Source organism: Theropithecus gelada, chromosome 19 (assembly GCF_003255815.1).
Source record: "Theropithecus gelada isolate Dixy chromosome 19, Tgel_1.0, whole genome shotgun sequence".
Taxonomy (NCBI): Eukaryota; Metazoa; Chordata; class Mammalia; order Primates; family Cercopithecidae; genus Theropithecus; species Theropithecus gelada.
Window position 1 is genome coordinate 51,953,920 of NC_037687.1, and position 15,464 is coordinate 51,969,383.

Sequence of the window (15,464 nt, forward strand, 5' to 3'; positions counted from 1 at the left end):
TTTTATATTACCACTGGATCATCATGTGGTTTGGCATTATGAAAACATCTCTCAATACATTTATTTAACAAATAAGAAAATTTATCAGCAAATGAGAAGGATCATTATAGTTTATAAGAAACACACCATGGACCCTAATACAAGCAGGTAACCAATAACTAATAGTTTTTCTTTTGTGACCCCAAACATGCTAAAATGTTAGCAAGTAATGCTTGCAAAAGATAGGAACAGCAAATGTCCTGCATCAGCTTTTGTTTAAAATGATTGCCAGTGACGAGCAGCTCCGATGGTAAGAGTAGGCAGGAAGAACCCTTTGACACCTGAAAATGAGCAGTCTGCTTCCAGTGGCTTCATGAGTTGTTACAGTCCCATGTTTTAATAGTAATACTGCATTTATTTTAAATGCATCTGCAGCAATATTGGGGAAAAGAAAAATAGAAAAGAAAATTTAGAAAATTATGTCTAAAATCTAAAAATTTAAACTATTGTTTTAAAGCCCTTACATAGTTCACAGCTATCAGTCCACACACTAAAAAAAATATCTATGTATGGGCGAGAAGTCTTCACTTTGGAGTGATTTTTATACCTGTTTACGTTTCGCAAGACAGAAGAGTGTACGAGACTTGTTGCACTGCAAAGATCCCATTTTTTTCCTGTGGAGTGCAATCCTAGTTGTCCACAAGTCTCTCAACTTTAAGATCTTTCTTCTTTTGAAAATACTGACTTTTCTAGTTGTTGAGCAGGAGAAGTAATATTTTCTGGTCTTTTTTGATGAGGGGTTCAGATGATATAGCCCCTCATTTCTTCTTTCAAGAGATAATGGCTTTAGAGCGCTGAAGAGTAATGAAATTATCAGCGCTGAAGGACCTTCTCATGGTAGCACTATAAAAGATTTTTGTGTCTTCCACCCTTGAAACAGCCTAAGAAAGTCAATGAAACAGAAAAGAGGTTCAATTTTTAAAAGGGCTCTAACCTTTTAACAAGCACCATTGATGATAAGCCCCACATGCAGACTCCTTTAGATAGTTCAGTTACAGCTACTTTGGCTGAGGTTCACACTGCCAAGTTCTGGGGATGCTACTCCCTGCCACCTCACTAAGGGAATCTCCTTTAAGGGCTATGATTAGATTGCTGGAGCAAAGGAAAATTTATAGTTTATTAATGTATTCAGATTCTACCCAATCTGCAGTAGTTATTATACCCTCAAAGCAAATTTGAATGAAGCAGATGTATGCTGGCGTGCACTGGAACATCAAAGAGGTCGAACGAGTAAAGCATCAAAAGGCAGAACCTGACACATTAATTATGGTAGAAGGTATATTATTCGAAAGTACTTCCAAGGAACCACAGAAAGTACTAATTTTAAATATGCATCCATTTCAGTTGTAACTTTGCTCACAACTGAAATCAGAAGTCACAAACCATAAATATTGCTTTGCCCCCCAAAAGTTACCATTTCCAGTAAAACCCATGCACTTCTTGCATCCAGTACCTGAGATGCTCATACCTTATACAGACTAAGTGTAGGTCTCTTGGCTTAAGCACTAATGCTTTGCCTAACAAACTTATGGGACTGGCTGCACTGTAATATATACAATAGAAAATAACATAAATTTGCAAACTAAGTAATAAAAAACAGGCAAAAGTGGTAAGTGTATTATATATGCAGATATCATTTAAAATGGAATTATAAGAAATTATTCATGTATGCTTATTTGAAAGGGCAGCAATTCAAAAAGAATACCACTAAGCATGAATTAAATTTGGTTAAAAAATATTCTGAATTATAGTCACAGAAGAGATCTATAATTTTTAAATAATGTGGATTCTTGTATAAACCATAAATAATACAGGAAATAAGATACTAAAAGGTAATAAGCTCTTCAGCATGTAAGTTAATTTTGTAGCTTTTCATTTTTCTCATCACTACTTAATCTAATCTAGTTACAGATGTTGGCTTTGGTGGTTGACAGAAAACCCCCCTTAGTGACTTCATCGCCTTACTTGCAGGTTCTGTGCTCTTTCTTTGTTGAGAAGATAAACTGGCAAATGAAAGCTATTGTCCTTTGCCAAGGATCGAAGATCAAAATAGTACTTGGCATAAACACTTCCAGAAACTTTGATGTTATAGTCAATTAGCTGCAAAAACTGTCTTTCAAGCTCATTTCTGTGGGAGGAGGAACACAACAAAACCAACATAGGACAATGTTAGTCCACTGGGATATCTTTGAAAACATTCTGATGTAAGAAATGTGGTAAAGCAATTATATGTTCTAGTTCTATTAGAACACATGAAAAAGCACACACTGAAGAGAAACCCTATAGATGTAATAAACATGGGAAAGCCTGCAGTTTTCTCAGTTCTCTTTGAAAACTTAGAAAAACTGATACTGGGGAAAAAGCATAAATGTAAAAAATGTGATAATAAACTTAATTTTCCCACTTGCTTTTAAAGATATTTTAGGATTTAAAATGGAGAAAAACACAAAATTTTAAGAAACATGGTAAAGTCTTCAGTTTTTGTCATTTCTCTTTGAAAACATAAAAGTGTTCAGTGAAGAAAAGTCTTATAAATACAAACATGTGGTAATGCCTTTACTTGTTCCAGTTCCACCTGAAGACAAGAAAAAAACTCATTTTTGAGGTAAAACCTATGAATGTACAGAATGTGAGAATGCCTTTATTTCATTTTCACTCAAAGACCCGTGATATTACATGCTGTAGGTGGTCCTTATAAATATAAAAAAAGCACACTGAATTGGAACCCCAGTAGTTTACAAAATACAAGGAAGTTTTCAGTTTTAATATTTTTTTCGAAAGCTGTGTGAAAACTCCCACTAGAAAATAACTCTATAAATGTTGCTAAAATGAAAAGTCTGATGCCAACTGATTATTTTTATAATCCTCAAAAATGCATATAAATTTTACATGACTTTTAAATATTTTGCGTTTCTCAGTGGTTCCTTGTTACAGAAAGTCTCTGCACTTTATATTTTCACTTCTTTTGCAAGAAAACATTAGGGTGAGAATTTTGTAGATACTCTTCAAACAATACTACATAAGTTTAGTTCACGTACTAAACATGTAGTGGTTTTTTCTGTTAAGTCATTTAATAAAATTTATTTCTATTCATTTAAAAATATAATTCTGAGCTACTAGGATGTCTCTAAATTCTGTTTTGAAACAAATAAAGGCTACCCAGTTGGATTCCTATGGTAATGTCCAAACAAGGCACAGTTGCTTGCACTCCCTTCTGCGTCCAGCACCCTGAGTCTGGGATGAGGAGAAAGGTGACCACCTCTTATGCATTTGTGCTGCTGACTCGGGGCTCATTCTTGAGCGTTCTCTTAGTGCAGGTGCACAGCTCAGATTCCATGCTCACTCACAAGGCCCCATAATAGTGATCAGATGACAGGAATGATGAATACCATTTATTAGCTCTGAAGAACTTGCAGACATTTTCACAAGGATAACAGAAAGAGGCTTACTGAAGTTGAAAAGCACCAACAAAAGCCATGGGCACATCGCCATGGCAACAAATGGATCCAGGGAGAGCCACCCTGTTATTTCTGAGGAGGAAAAACTCGAAAACAACAAGGATTTGTCCCAAATACATATATAAGCTACATTTGATGGGAAAGGGAATCCCCTCCCTCTGCCTCAGTGCATGAGACTATGTCAAAGGGCATCACGCCAGTTTCTACTCACCTTGAAATTATGAAGATGAGAAACTGTCACTAGTGTCTAGTGACAGGAATACTCTTTAAATATTGGAAGGCAGAAAGATTAAAGAGAGACATCTTGGCTAGACTAAACTCACTTTATGATATGACTTCTGGCAGGGCACGGGACTTACACACTCAGTGTTTCTCCTGAGCTGGAAATAAAACCCCAAGGTGCTCAGCTTCTGTCACCCATGGCCAGAACAGAATGTTGGGGATGAGTTGAAGGCACTGAGAGAGATAAAGGCTGAGAGCAGCCTTTTGTCAGATGATCATACAGCTGCCCTCACCTATTTTTTTTTTTTTTTTTTTTAAAGAAACATGGTCTCAGTCTGTCACTCAGGCTAAAGTGCAGTGGCATGATCCTAGCTAACACCAGCCTCAAACTCCGGGGCTCAATCAACCCACTTACCTAAGCCTTTCAAGCCACTGAAACTACAGGCTTGTGCCACTGAGCTGGGCTAATTTAAAATAAAAATTCAATTAGAGACAGGGTCTTTGTTGCCCAAGCTGGTCTCAAACTTCTGTGCTCAAGTGATCCTCTTACCTTGGCCTCCAAAATTGCTGGAATTACAGGTGTCAGCCAGTGTACCTGGCTTCTTGTTAAAGGTTTAAACAAATGAATATAAAATAATATAGAACTACTTTCACAGTAATCCCTGTAAAGACTTAATTGTATAAAAATAATCAATACCTGAACAACGTATTTAGTTTCTTGGTTTTAAAGTTTTAATATCTTATCCACTGGCTAAGTCAACAAATGTTTGATGTTCTCTGGGAGAGCAGTTAAAATATGCACAGAGATGTAGTTTTCTCATTTGTTTAACTGAAAACCGATCTGAAACTACTTCCAACATCAATTACCTGTTCATATGACCATAGGGCTATAGAAATGTAAATCAGACAATGTTTTAATAATCAGCTAAACAGGACTTTTGTATTTATGTCTTTTATATTATCTCATATTTTTCCATGAACACATTTTGACTGTTTAGAAATATAATATTTTACTAAATTAGTATGCCTATTAATAGAGGTTTAGTTACTGAAGATAAGCATTATGCCTACAGGATATGGAACTTCTTAGTTTTTTTTGTTTATTTTTTTAAGTGACTGAATAGCATACCCTTTACAGGTACAGCAAATTTTCTTAAGAGCAGCTGCTCAGTTTAACTGATATTTTGAAGGAAAATATATTTCAACAAGACATGAAGATGTTGAAGAGTTTTAAGAAAAACCTGATAGACACTCATTTTTAAATGGTCCAATTTACAGTCAAAACAAGATTATCATGCATAATCAATAGCAGGGAGACAAGGTAAATGTGTATTAAACACTTTGTTGCAATGCTTTCCAATTTCCAAAGATCATGAACAAAAGCAGCCTTTTCAGAGCATTGCTTCTGGTGCTTCCGCATTCACAAACAGAATTGCGTAGAATTGGTTTTCTTACAGCCGGCCTTTACCACCACTGCTCCTGGAGCTCACATCTGTGGGAACTTGCATATTCCTCGACCTTGTAACTAGAACTAGAGCCCAGCCAGTTTAGTTGCAAGTTTTGAGAATAATTTAGCCACAATTATAGCAGAGCTAAGTGTTCATAATTACAGATTTTGTTTCCTTTGAGAAATCACTCTGTAGACTGATAACGGTAGTGATCAAAGTCAGTTTAGTGTCTGCAACTTTCAAAGTACTCCTAATTGTTTCAAATTCATTTTCTGCCACATCTTTTGCTAAAATGGCTACTAGCAACATCACCATCATCACCCGCTTATACTATCAGTAAAGTGGTCATTTTCACCAACAGCCATTTCAACAGCAACCAACAGTCACTAGTCTTTTCTTAGTCACAACATCCTCACTTCAGTTGTATACATACAGTATAGTAATTCTGAATGATAGTCTTTTTAAAAAATTGTGCATACATTATAGCTTTATATATTCATAGGGTATACTGGATATTTTGATACAGGCCAACGATGTGTACTAATCCTACCAAGGTAAATGAAGTATCCATCACACATTTCTCCTTTGTGTTACAAATAATCAAATTATAATCTTTTCATTATTGTTAAATGTACAATTAAATAATTACTATAGTCACCCTGTTGTGCTATCAAATACTACATCTTATTCTAAATACATTTTTGTACCCATTAACAATTACCTCTTACACCCCATCCCCCATACTACCTTTACCAGTCCCTGGTAACAATTCTTCTACTGTCTATCTCTCAAGTAAAATTGTTTCAACATTTAACTCCCATAAAAAGTGAGAGCATGGGAAGTTTGTCTTTCTGTGCCTGGGCTATTTCACTTAACATAATGAGTTAATACTCCATTTCATTATACTCCATTTCCATCCATGTTGTTGTTGCAAATAACAGAATCTCATTATTTTTTAAGGCTGAATAGTATTCCTTTGTGTACATGTACCTTTTCTTTATCCACTCATCTGTTGATGGACACTCGGGATGCTTCTAAATCTTGGCTATTGTAAATAGTGCTGCAACATACATGAGAGTGCAGATGTCTCTTTGATATACTTATTTCCTTTATTTTGGGTATATACCCAGTAGCGGGATTGCTGGATCATATTGTAGCTCTGTTTTTAGTTTTGAGGACCCCCAAATTGTTCTCCATAGGGGTTGTACTAATTTACATTCCCACTAACAGTGTACGAGGTTTCCCTTTTTCCCGTATCCTTGCCAGTATTTGTTAATTGCATGTCTTTTGGATAAAAGTAATTCTAAGTGAGGTGAGATGGATCTCTCACTGTAGTGTTGGTTTGAATTTCTCTGATGATTAATAATGCTGAGTATCTTTTCATATATCTGTTTTCCATTTGTATGTAATTTTTTAAAGTTTTGAAATGGAGTCTCACTCTATCACCAGGTTGGAGAGTGGCACAATCACAGCTCACCACAGGCTTGACCTTCTGCGCTCAGGTAATTTTCCTGTCTAGAACTTCCTTGAAGCAGGAACCAGAAGAATTTGCCATCAGCAGCTAATGCGTCTTCTTTTGAGAAATGTCTATTCATATTTTTTGCCCATTTTAAAATTGGATTATTAGTTTTTTTCTTACAGAGTTGTTTGCACTTCTCATATATTCTGGTAATTAATCTCTTGACAGATAGTTTGCAAATATCTTTTCCCAGAATGTGGGTTGTCTCTTCATTTTGTTGTTTCCTTTGCTGTGCATAAGTTTTTTAACTTGATGTGACTTCATTTGCCCATTTTTGTTTTGGTTGCATGTGCTTATGGAGTATTAAAAAATCTTTTTCCAGTCCAATGTCTTCAAGAATATTCCTAATCTTTTATTTTAGTTTCATAGTTTGAGGTCTTAAATTTAAATATTCAATGCATTTTGATTTGAGTTTTGTATAAGGTGAAGATAAAAACTAGTTTCATTATTCTGCATATGGATATCCAGTTTTCCCAGTATCATTTATTGAAGAGACCATCCTTTCCCCATTGTATATACTGGCATCTTTGTTGAAAATGAGTTCACTGTGGATATGTGGATTTGTTTCTGAGTTCTGTCTTCTGTCTCATTGTCTATGTGTCTGTTTTCATGCCAGTGCCATGCTGTTCTGGTTACTATAGTTGTAGAGTATTATTTGAAGTCAAACAATGTGACTCCTTCTGTTTTGTTTGTTTGTTTTTTCCTGAGAATAACTTTGAATATTCTGTGTCTTTTGTGGTTCCATAAAAATTTTAGGATTGTCTTTTCTATTTCTATGTCTATGAAGAATATCATTAGTTCTTGCAGATATGTAGAGGTAGCACATTAGTGATCTTGGATTCGATCTGGAAGAATTCTCTGCATTAGCAGCCAGAGACTCATTTCTTCTCTTACTTTACCCCAAACAAAAAGAGTTTCTCTCTCTGTGCAAAGCTTCCTGGAGCTCTCCTGTGGCTGCTACAACTGGGACAGCACTGGGTCTGATCTGAAGCCCACATAGCACTGTGACTGTTCAAGGCCCCTACTGTAACAACTCCCTGGCTGCCAGCTACTTTGCTCAAAGCCCCAAGGCTCTACAGTTAGCAGGTAGTGAAGCCAGAGAGCCTTCTGTCCTTTGCTTAAGTGTAGTAGGTTCCCCCGGCCTCTGGATGGGTTCAGAGGTGCTGTCTGGGGGTTAGGCCTGGGGTCATAAACCTTAGAAATCACCAGGTACTCTATTTTACTGTGACTGAACTGGCATTAAAACCATCAAACACCTTTCCACTCTTCCCTCCCCATTACCCAGGCATAGTAGTCTGTCTCCATGTTCACCAGCATCACAATCCCATGGGGTGTACTGCCAGGTCACCACTGATGTTCATTAAGGCCCGAGGGCTCTCAGTCAGCTTGTGGTGAATACTGCCTGGCCTGGAACTCACTCCTCAGGGCAGTGGGCTCATCTCTGGCCCAGGGTAAGCTCAGAGATTCCATCCAAGAGCCAAGGCCTGAATCAGGGACCCCTAACAGGCCACTTGGTGCTTTTCTCCACTGTGACTGCTCTGGTGTCTAAGTTCAAGACAAAGTCCTCTGTACTCTTCCCTTGGCTTTTCTCAAGCAGAAGTTGTCTCTCCTCATGGCCACCAGAGCCAGGAATGTGCTGGGTCACACATGAAGCCAGCAGATTTCTGAGTCTCACTAAAGACCCGTGACATGTCCTACCTGCTTAGCCACTGCTGATTATTCAGGGTGCAAGAGTTCTTTAGTCAGGTAACCGCCCGGCTAGCTCAGTCGGTAGAGCATGAGACTCTTAATCTCAGGGTCGTGGGTTCGAGCCCCACGTTGGGCGAGAGGTTTTGTTGGACCGATGAGTCTTGCAACTTGAAAAAATCAAGTAAGTGTGAAAGATCGGAAGCGACTCCGTATACCTGGGAAGTTCTGGAGAGCTCCAAAGGACGTGTGGGAAGCGGCTTTTCTTGGCCGGGCGCGGTGGCTCAAGCCTGTAATCCCAGCACTTTGGGAGGCCGAGACGGGTGGATCACAAGGTCAGGAGATCGAGACCATCCTGGCTAACACGGCGAAACCCCGTCTCTACTAAAAACACAAAAAATTAGCCGGGCGAGGTGGCGGTGCCTGTGGTCCCAGCTACTTGGGAGGCTGAGGCAGGAGAATGGCGGGAACCCGGGAGGCGGAGCTTGCAGTGAGCTGAGATCTGGCCACTGCACTCCAACCTGGGTGACAGAGCGAGACTCCGTCTCAAAAAAAAAAAAAAAAAAAAAAAAGAGTTCTTTAGTCAGAAAGTAAAGAATCCTGCCCTTACTGAGTCCTTCCCTTCAAGGCAGCAGGTTCCCTTATGGCCCAGAGTTTGTCTAGAGGTATTATCCAAAAGCTAGGACCCAAAGTGGGAGCCTCATGACTCTGACCAGTGCCCTCTCCTACTGTGGCTGAGCTAGTATCCAAGTTGCAAGACAAAGTCCTCTTTACTCTTCTCAAGCAGAAGAAAGAGGTCTCTGTCAGAGTTGTGAGCTACACTGTCTAGGATTGAAGGAGGGGTGGTACAGCACTGCCTGAGCTGCACCAGCTGCTGTCTCTCTAGGTCACATGCCCCCCAAATACACTGGCTCCAAGCGCAGCTCTGCTCTCAGATTTGCCTAAGAGTTGCAGTCCTTGTGGCCTAGACAGTCTTTCAAGTTTATTAAGGACCCCAGAGTACTTTATCCCACAGCAGTGAGGCTTTCCACAACTCAGGTTTCAGCCACTGGAATGGGTGATTCCCTTCATGCTAGGACTAGAAATGTTCCATCCGTGGGTGGGCACTGGCTGAGTTCAGCCCAGTTTTGCTTTCTGCTATGACAATGCAGCACTGAGTTCAATGCAAAGTCTCACAACTGCTGTGCTCTCCCTCTCCCAAGTATGCAGAGTCTCTTCTTGTCACGTGGCCACCGCTAGGACATAAGGGAGGGCTGGCATCAGCAACTCAAGACTGTATTTCCTACCCTGTTCACTGCCTTTTTCAGTGATAGAAAGTTTAAACCAGGTACTATAATTATTTAGCTATTTTTAGTTCATAAAAGGTGTTTTTTATTTAGATAGTTATTCAATTTGTCATTCCTATGAGAAGAGCAATTGGCAGAGACTTCTAATTAGCCATCAGGCTCCACCTTTGTGATCATATACATTCTACATGACAGTCTTATCTGGAGTAATGGGCAAATGTAAAAAAACAAACTCTTGCCACTGCCTTTCATGGTCTTGATCTTCATATGCTGCTAAATGACCGCAACAGGGGTTCTTTTATATTTTCTTAAGTGTCACCCACATAGCTATTCTCACTGTCTTGTGGACACTGCTAGAGTGTTTGCTGTAAATGCCTCCCTAGCTCACCCCGCTTACAAACTCCAAGGCTCTTCCCTTGACAACAGTCGTAAGGCCAGACTGGAAGAAAGCCCCCATAAAGCCCATGTTTCAGTATCATGTTGGCACCATCTATGAGCAACCCCATGACTCGGCAAGATTTCTTGCACTCTCCTTGGTAACACAAGTCCCACAAATTGCTGCTGTGGTTGCATGAGTACCTCAGGAGCCTCTTGAGTGTGGTGGGCATTGTGTGATGGCCCGGCAATTTTTTGCATACTGCCTCAGGGAAACACTGGAGCTTCAAACTCATTGACCCAATTTCTAAACACATGCAACATTCCTAATGGGGAGGGCACGGAGATCTGTGACTATTCTGCATCTCAAGGTTTCTATAAAAAACAGACTTTTAAATCAAAAGGAGAAAACATCAGCAAAAGCAAATATACAATGTGTGACTGAGGCTGAGGCTATAACTTCTCCATAATCCAGAGGCCCTAGACCTTAAGAGTGGTCAATTATTTCAACAGCCAGACATGTGTCCCTTAAAAAGAGACTGGAACTTACAGACAGCTTCTAAAAAGCCATAAAGATATTTACTGTACTGTGCTGTTCTGGTGGTGCACTTGTGAAGTATTTGCCAAAAACCACCAGAAAAATACTTATGAGCAGAGCAGATTATTACAACAGTAACTCACCAAGACCTACCCATTAACAGTGAAAAAATATGAACTTTTATACTAAAGCTGGATAGAAAGAAGTATGTGGTTTTATGTGTTTTCCTTATCTGCACACTGTAGCCTTTAAAAATATGTCTTAAAGTGTTAAATTTATGGGAGCAAATAAGGTAATGAAAATGGTTAGAAAGTTCACAAAAACCTTAGAAACTCACATGTCTTCAATGCTAGCGTTCACAAAGAGCTTGCAGTATTCCCTATTCCATATAGTCACATCTTTCCAAACTTTGGAGGTGAGAAGAATGGCTCCTATGACAATCCTCTTCCAGTTGGTCGGGCAAAGGTCTATCTCAGCATAACTTAAGAGTCTTTCTATGTAAATCTGCAAAATAGAGCACTGGCCATTGATTTAGTTCACTTTAAGTGCTGTGATAAGAACTCTTTTGAATGACAGATTTCTTCTGCTTTTGACCAGAAAGTGTCTTTTATTCTTACACTCTACAGACTTTGCTTGGTCAGGCAAAGCAAAAGACTACATTACAATCATAGGTCAGATACTTCTGCTGCCTACTCTGCCTATGGGAATTTCCAGCCCAATTTTGGGGACAAGAATGCCTGCATATGTCAGCCAATGCCATCATGAAGAGAGGCAGTGTCATCATCTTTACACTCATAAAAGGCAGCATACACACAGGACCAGTGTAGATTAAAGTTGTTCAGGAAATACTCAAGTGCCTACCACATGTAATGTCTTACTCCTAGCTGGGAGGTAGATAGAAATTCTACAGGTATGTCAGGCTTGAATATGTAAAACCCATGTGATAGTGAGCAAATGTTAATCTCCTTTTCACAAAAACTAACCCTTTTTGTGGTGCTAGCTTCAAAAACTGCTGGTCAAGAGAGCCTCCCAGTGGCCGCTGTGCAGAGCAGCATGGCAGGTGCAGGTCTAAGGGGTTGTAAAACATTACCAATATTCAGTTGCTTGATAAAAAACACATGTATATAAAAGAATGGTCCTCCTCTCAGCCCCTATTTTCCCATCTTCATGATCACTTCATGAAAATGTATTCTCTCTTACATCCTGCAACTTAGTCAATTCTGTTGGTTTAAAGGTGGAAACAGCTGCCAGTTTCTGCATCCCTGGGATTCCTCTAAGACTGCCGAGTAGTTTGTGAGACAGTCTCATGAATGAGCGCATGTTTGATAGTTTACATCTATCAAACATCTGCTTTACAAAAAATTGGGCAAAGTGAACAGCTGAGTAAAGATTAAAGGTGAGCTGTGAGGAGGTGTTACCTCAGAGGGCGCTCTGCAGAAGAGTATGTCTGTGAGCTACTTGAACTCTTTATGTCAAAACAAAGGGAAAACGTTTATTTTATACGAGTTTATTTCTTGTCAGAAGGTTGTGATTGTCAGCTCAGATGTACAAGTGTTCTCCAAACTCACCTGTTTTCAAAAATAAATGGCTATTGAGCATGACATGTTTTACAGAGATTCTGCTCCCTTTCCCCCAAACTCAAAACTCTCAAGTATTTTGAGAATGGACCTCCGCTCTCTGTATAGGAATCAGAGAGCACTCAAACAACACTAGCAGGCCCTCAACTTCCTGTTGCCTTACTGCTAAGCTGTTGACCGGCTGACACTCACTCATCGGTATTTTTCCTCCTGGGTCAGTGTGACACAGAATTCTTTTTCCCCACTGATGCCAACTCTTCTCAGTGCAGTTGATCCCATCCCACTTTTGCAGAACACTGTTCCTACAATCAGCTCTTTTTGAAGATTTTATGCCTCTCTACTAGCGATTTTCCCCAATCTAACTGTTCCTTTGTTCCCATCTCACTCCCCACTACTCCAGCTGTGTCCTCTCATTGGTGCTCACAGCACCATGCACTCATGCCAGCTCCTCATCTTCCATCTCTCCTTAATGTACACTGCCTGCCCCACTGACATTACTCTTCCAACAGTCTCTTGCCTAGGTTTCTGGTGCCCTCACACTTACAAACTGGAAGTCCCAGCCCAACAGTCAACTCTATAAGCCTTTTCTAATCGTATACAGGACACTGCCATCTGCCAAGTACCTGCCTTTGAGTTACTCTTCTGCAATCTGTCTCCAATGCCTGTTATGTCTGCCTTCACTGGTAGTCTGCTTGGGTTGATTATGAGCCACAATCTCTCATTGCTCACGTCTATCACTCTAATTGCTTTTTAGCCCTCTTCTCTGCCTCCAGTCTGCCTCCCAACCATGACTTACTTTCCCCAAAGCAGTCACCATAGCCTAGCCTCTTAATTTACAGCACTCACTTCCCTGCTGAAGATCTACATGAGTCCCCTATCAAACTGGAATAAAACCTTAACATCTTCCTATGGCCTGAAGCCAAAAGGGCCTGTGAGCTGTGGCCCTACCTGTGTGGTCTTATCTCTACTGCTTCTCTTATTCCTCACTCTGACCACACTGGTCACCTTGCTGTTTGTCCTGTGAACACATGTGATACATGTTCCTGTCTCTGCTGCCTGTAATGACAGCACTCCTTCCCTTTGTTTCTTTGGTCAGGTCACTGTTCAAATGTTGGCTCCCTAGAGAGACTCTTCCTTATCATTCTATCTAAAGTACTGAGCACCCCAACACTCTGAATCCCTTCATCCTGCTTCCTCTTCCTGCTATTTGACACTACCTGAAAAAACTACTTGTCTCTCACCAGAACATAAGCTCATAAAGGCAAGAACTGTGTTCAGCCTGTTCTGCCTTCTACCCCAGCACTTAGAAGAGTGACATAGAGTCAACATCCAGTGAGTGTTTATGAAATGAGTCACTTCTCAGCAGCATTCAGCACTGTGACCATGGCCTCTTTTAAGTCTTTTAATATCCTCTCCTGCTTTTCCTCCTCCCACTCTAGTAGCTACTCCTCTGGGGGCTTGTCCTTTACTCACTATAAGTCCTTACAGATCTATCATCTGTCAATTTTCTTTGTCTATTTAAAGACAGGGTCTAACTTTGTTGCCCGAGCTGCAGTGCAGTGGCATGATCATGATTCGCTGCATTCTCCATCTCCTGGCTGAAATAATCTCCTTGCCTCAGTCTATCATGTACCTGGGGCCACAGGCATGTGCCACAATGACCGGCTAATTTCTTTCTTCTTTTTAATAGAGATGGGGCCTCACCTTATTGCCAAGGCTATTCTTGAACTCCTAAGCTCAAGCAATACTCTTGTCATGGTCTCCCACAGTGCTGGAATTACAAGGGTGAGCCACCACACCTGGCTTTATTTTTTCTTTTCTTAAGATACAGGTTCTCACCATGTGGCCTAGGCTGGACTCAAACTACTGGGCTCAAGTAATCCCCACCAGCTCAGCCTGCCAAGTAGCTGGGACTAAAGCCATGAACCCACCATACCTGGCTTGGCCAATTTTATTCTACACACTTACTCTGCATTTGAAGAGTTGCTATTACTCTTCATTCTGCATCTCTACCTCAAATTCATGCTCTAGTCCCTTATATCCAAATGATGACTAGACACTGCTACTCTGCCATCTAAAAGGCACATCTAGCTTAGCCTGAGTACAAATCTCTCCCTTTTCCAATCCAGCTTTCCCTCCAGCATCACCTCTCTCTCTAAAACTGGAAGCACCACTCCGGCTTCCCTCCAGCATGTGCTAAGAGTTGCAAATGACTTGCAGCTCCTTGAAAAGGCCTCTGTCTGGTCCAGCACCCATTGAGGGCTTTGATTCAAGTGCACATCAGAAGCCTTCTCTCCTAAACTCTAATTGGATGGTAAATAAGTATTGACCTAAGTATTCTTTCCTTCCCAGCCATGCAGTTGAGTTTCCTCTATAGGTTTGCTGTGAAGAGAAGCAAAACAATTTCAACAATTTGAATAGAATTTATTATTCAAAATGACATTTTTACAATAGGAATTTTGTAGGCATGATGTAAATGTAAGGAAACAGCTATGGCTTGGAAGACTAATGAGCAAAACTTGTGTCCCAGGCCTACTGGAACCACATTCCTGGGCAATTTCATGAGCAGGCACAAGTGATCAGCAGGGGTAGATTAAGACTCATTGCCCAAGGAACAAAGACGACAGGGCAGCAGCTCTCAATCACAGCCTGCATGAGGACTGCCTGAGGAATGCAGCCTGAGACTCAACTCAGAGCTCCACTGGAATCCGTCTCTGCCCATGGACCGGATGATTTTGTTACTGCTCCCCATCCCAACACCTCCGCTAGCCTTGCATGTGCGCACACTGCATTTGCACTGAAGTGTGTGGGGAGAAATGAGGAATCTCTCCTGTTGCTTTTAATAGCAATGGTTCTATTATGAAAAATGCAATGGCAACACTGTAAGCCATAATGATGATTCAATTCGAATGTGTGTTTTACTTTGCTTTCATAAGTTTCTCTTAAAGTTTGGATAATAATTTCAGAAGCCAACGTTTTGTTTGTTTGTTTTTGTTTTTGTTTTGAGACAGAATCTTGATCTGTCACCCAGGCTGGTTCACTGCAACCTCTGCCTCCCGGGTTCAAGCGATTCTCCTGCCTCAGCCTCCTGAGTAGCTGGGATTACAGGCACCCACCACCACACCTGGCTAATTTTTGTAATTTTAGTAGAGATGGGTTTTCGCCATGTTGGCCAGGCTAGTCTCGAACTCCTGACCTCAGGTGATCGACCCGCCTCAGCCTCCCCCAAAGTGTTGAAATTGCAGGTGTGAGCCACCATGTCCGGCCCAAAAGCCAACTTTTATTTAAAAACAGCACCATACCCTGTATACAAATA

At 40.5% G+C, this 15,464-nt stretch overlaps 1 non-coding gene across 1 annotated transcript; it reads left to right on the forward strand.

Moving 5' to 3' along the window:
- Positions 1 to 8,438: 8,438 nt before the first annotated feature.
- Positions 8,439 to 8,511, forward strand: TRNAK-CUU. The gene has a single exon. It is a non-coding gene; the product is annotated as a tRNA-Lys (tRNA).
- Positions 8,512 to 15,464: the final 6,953 nt, after the last annotated feature.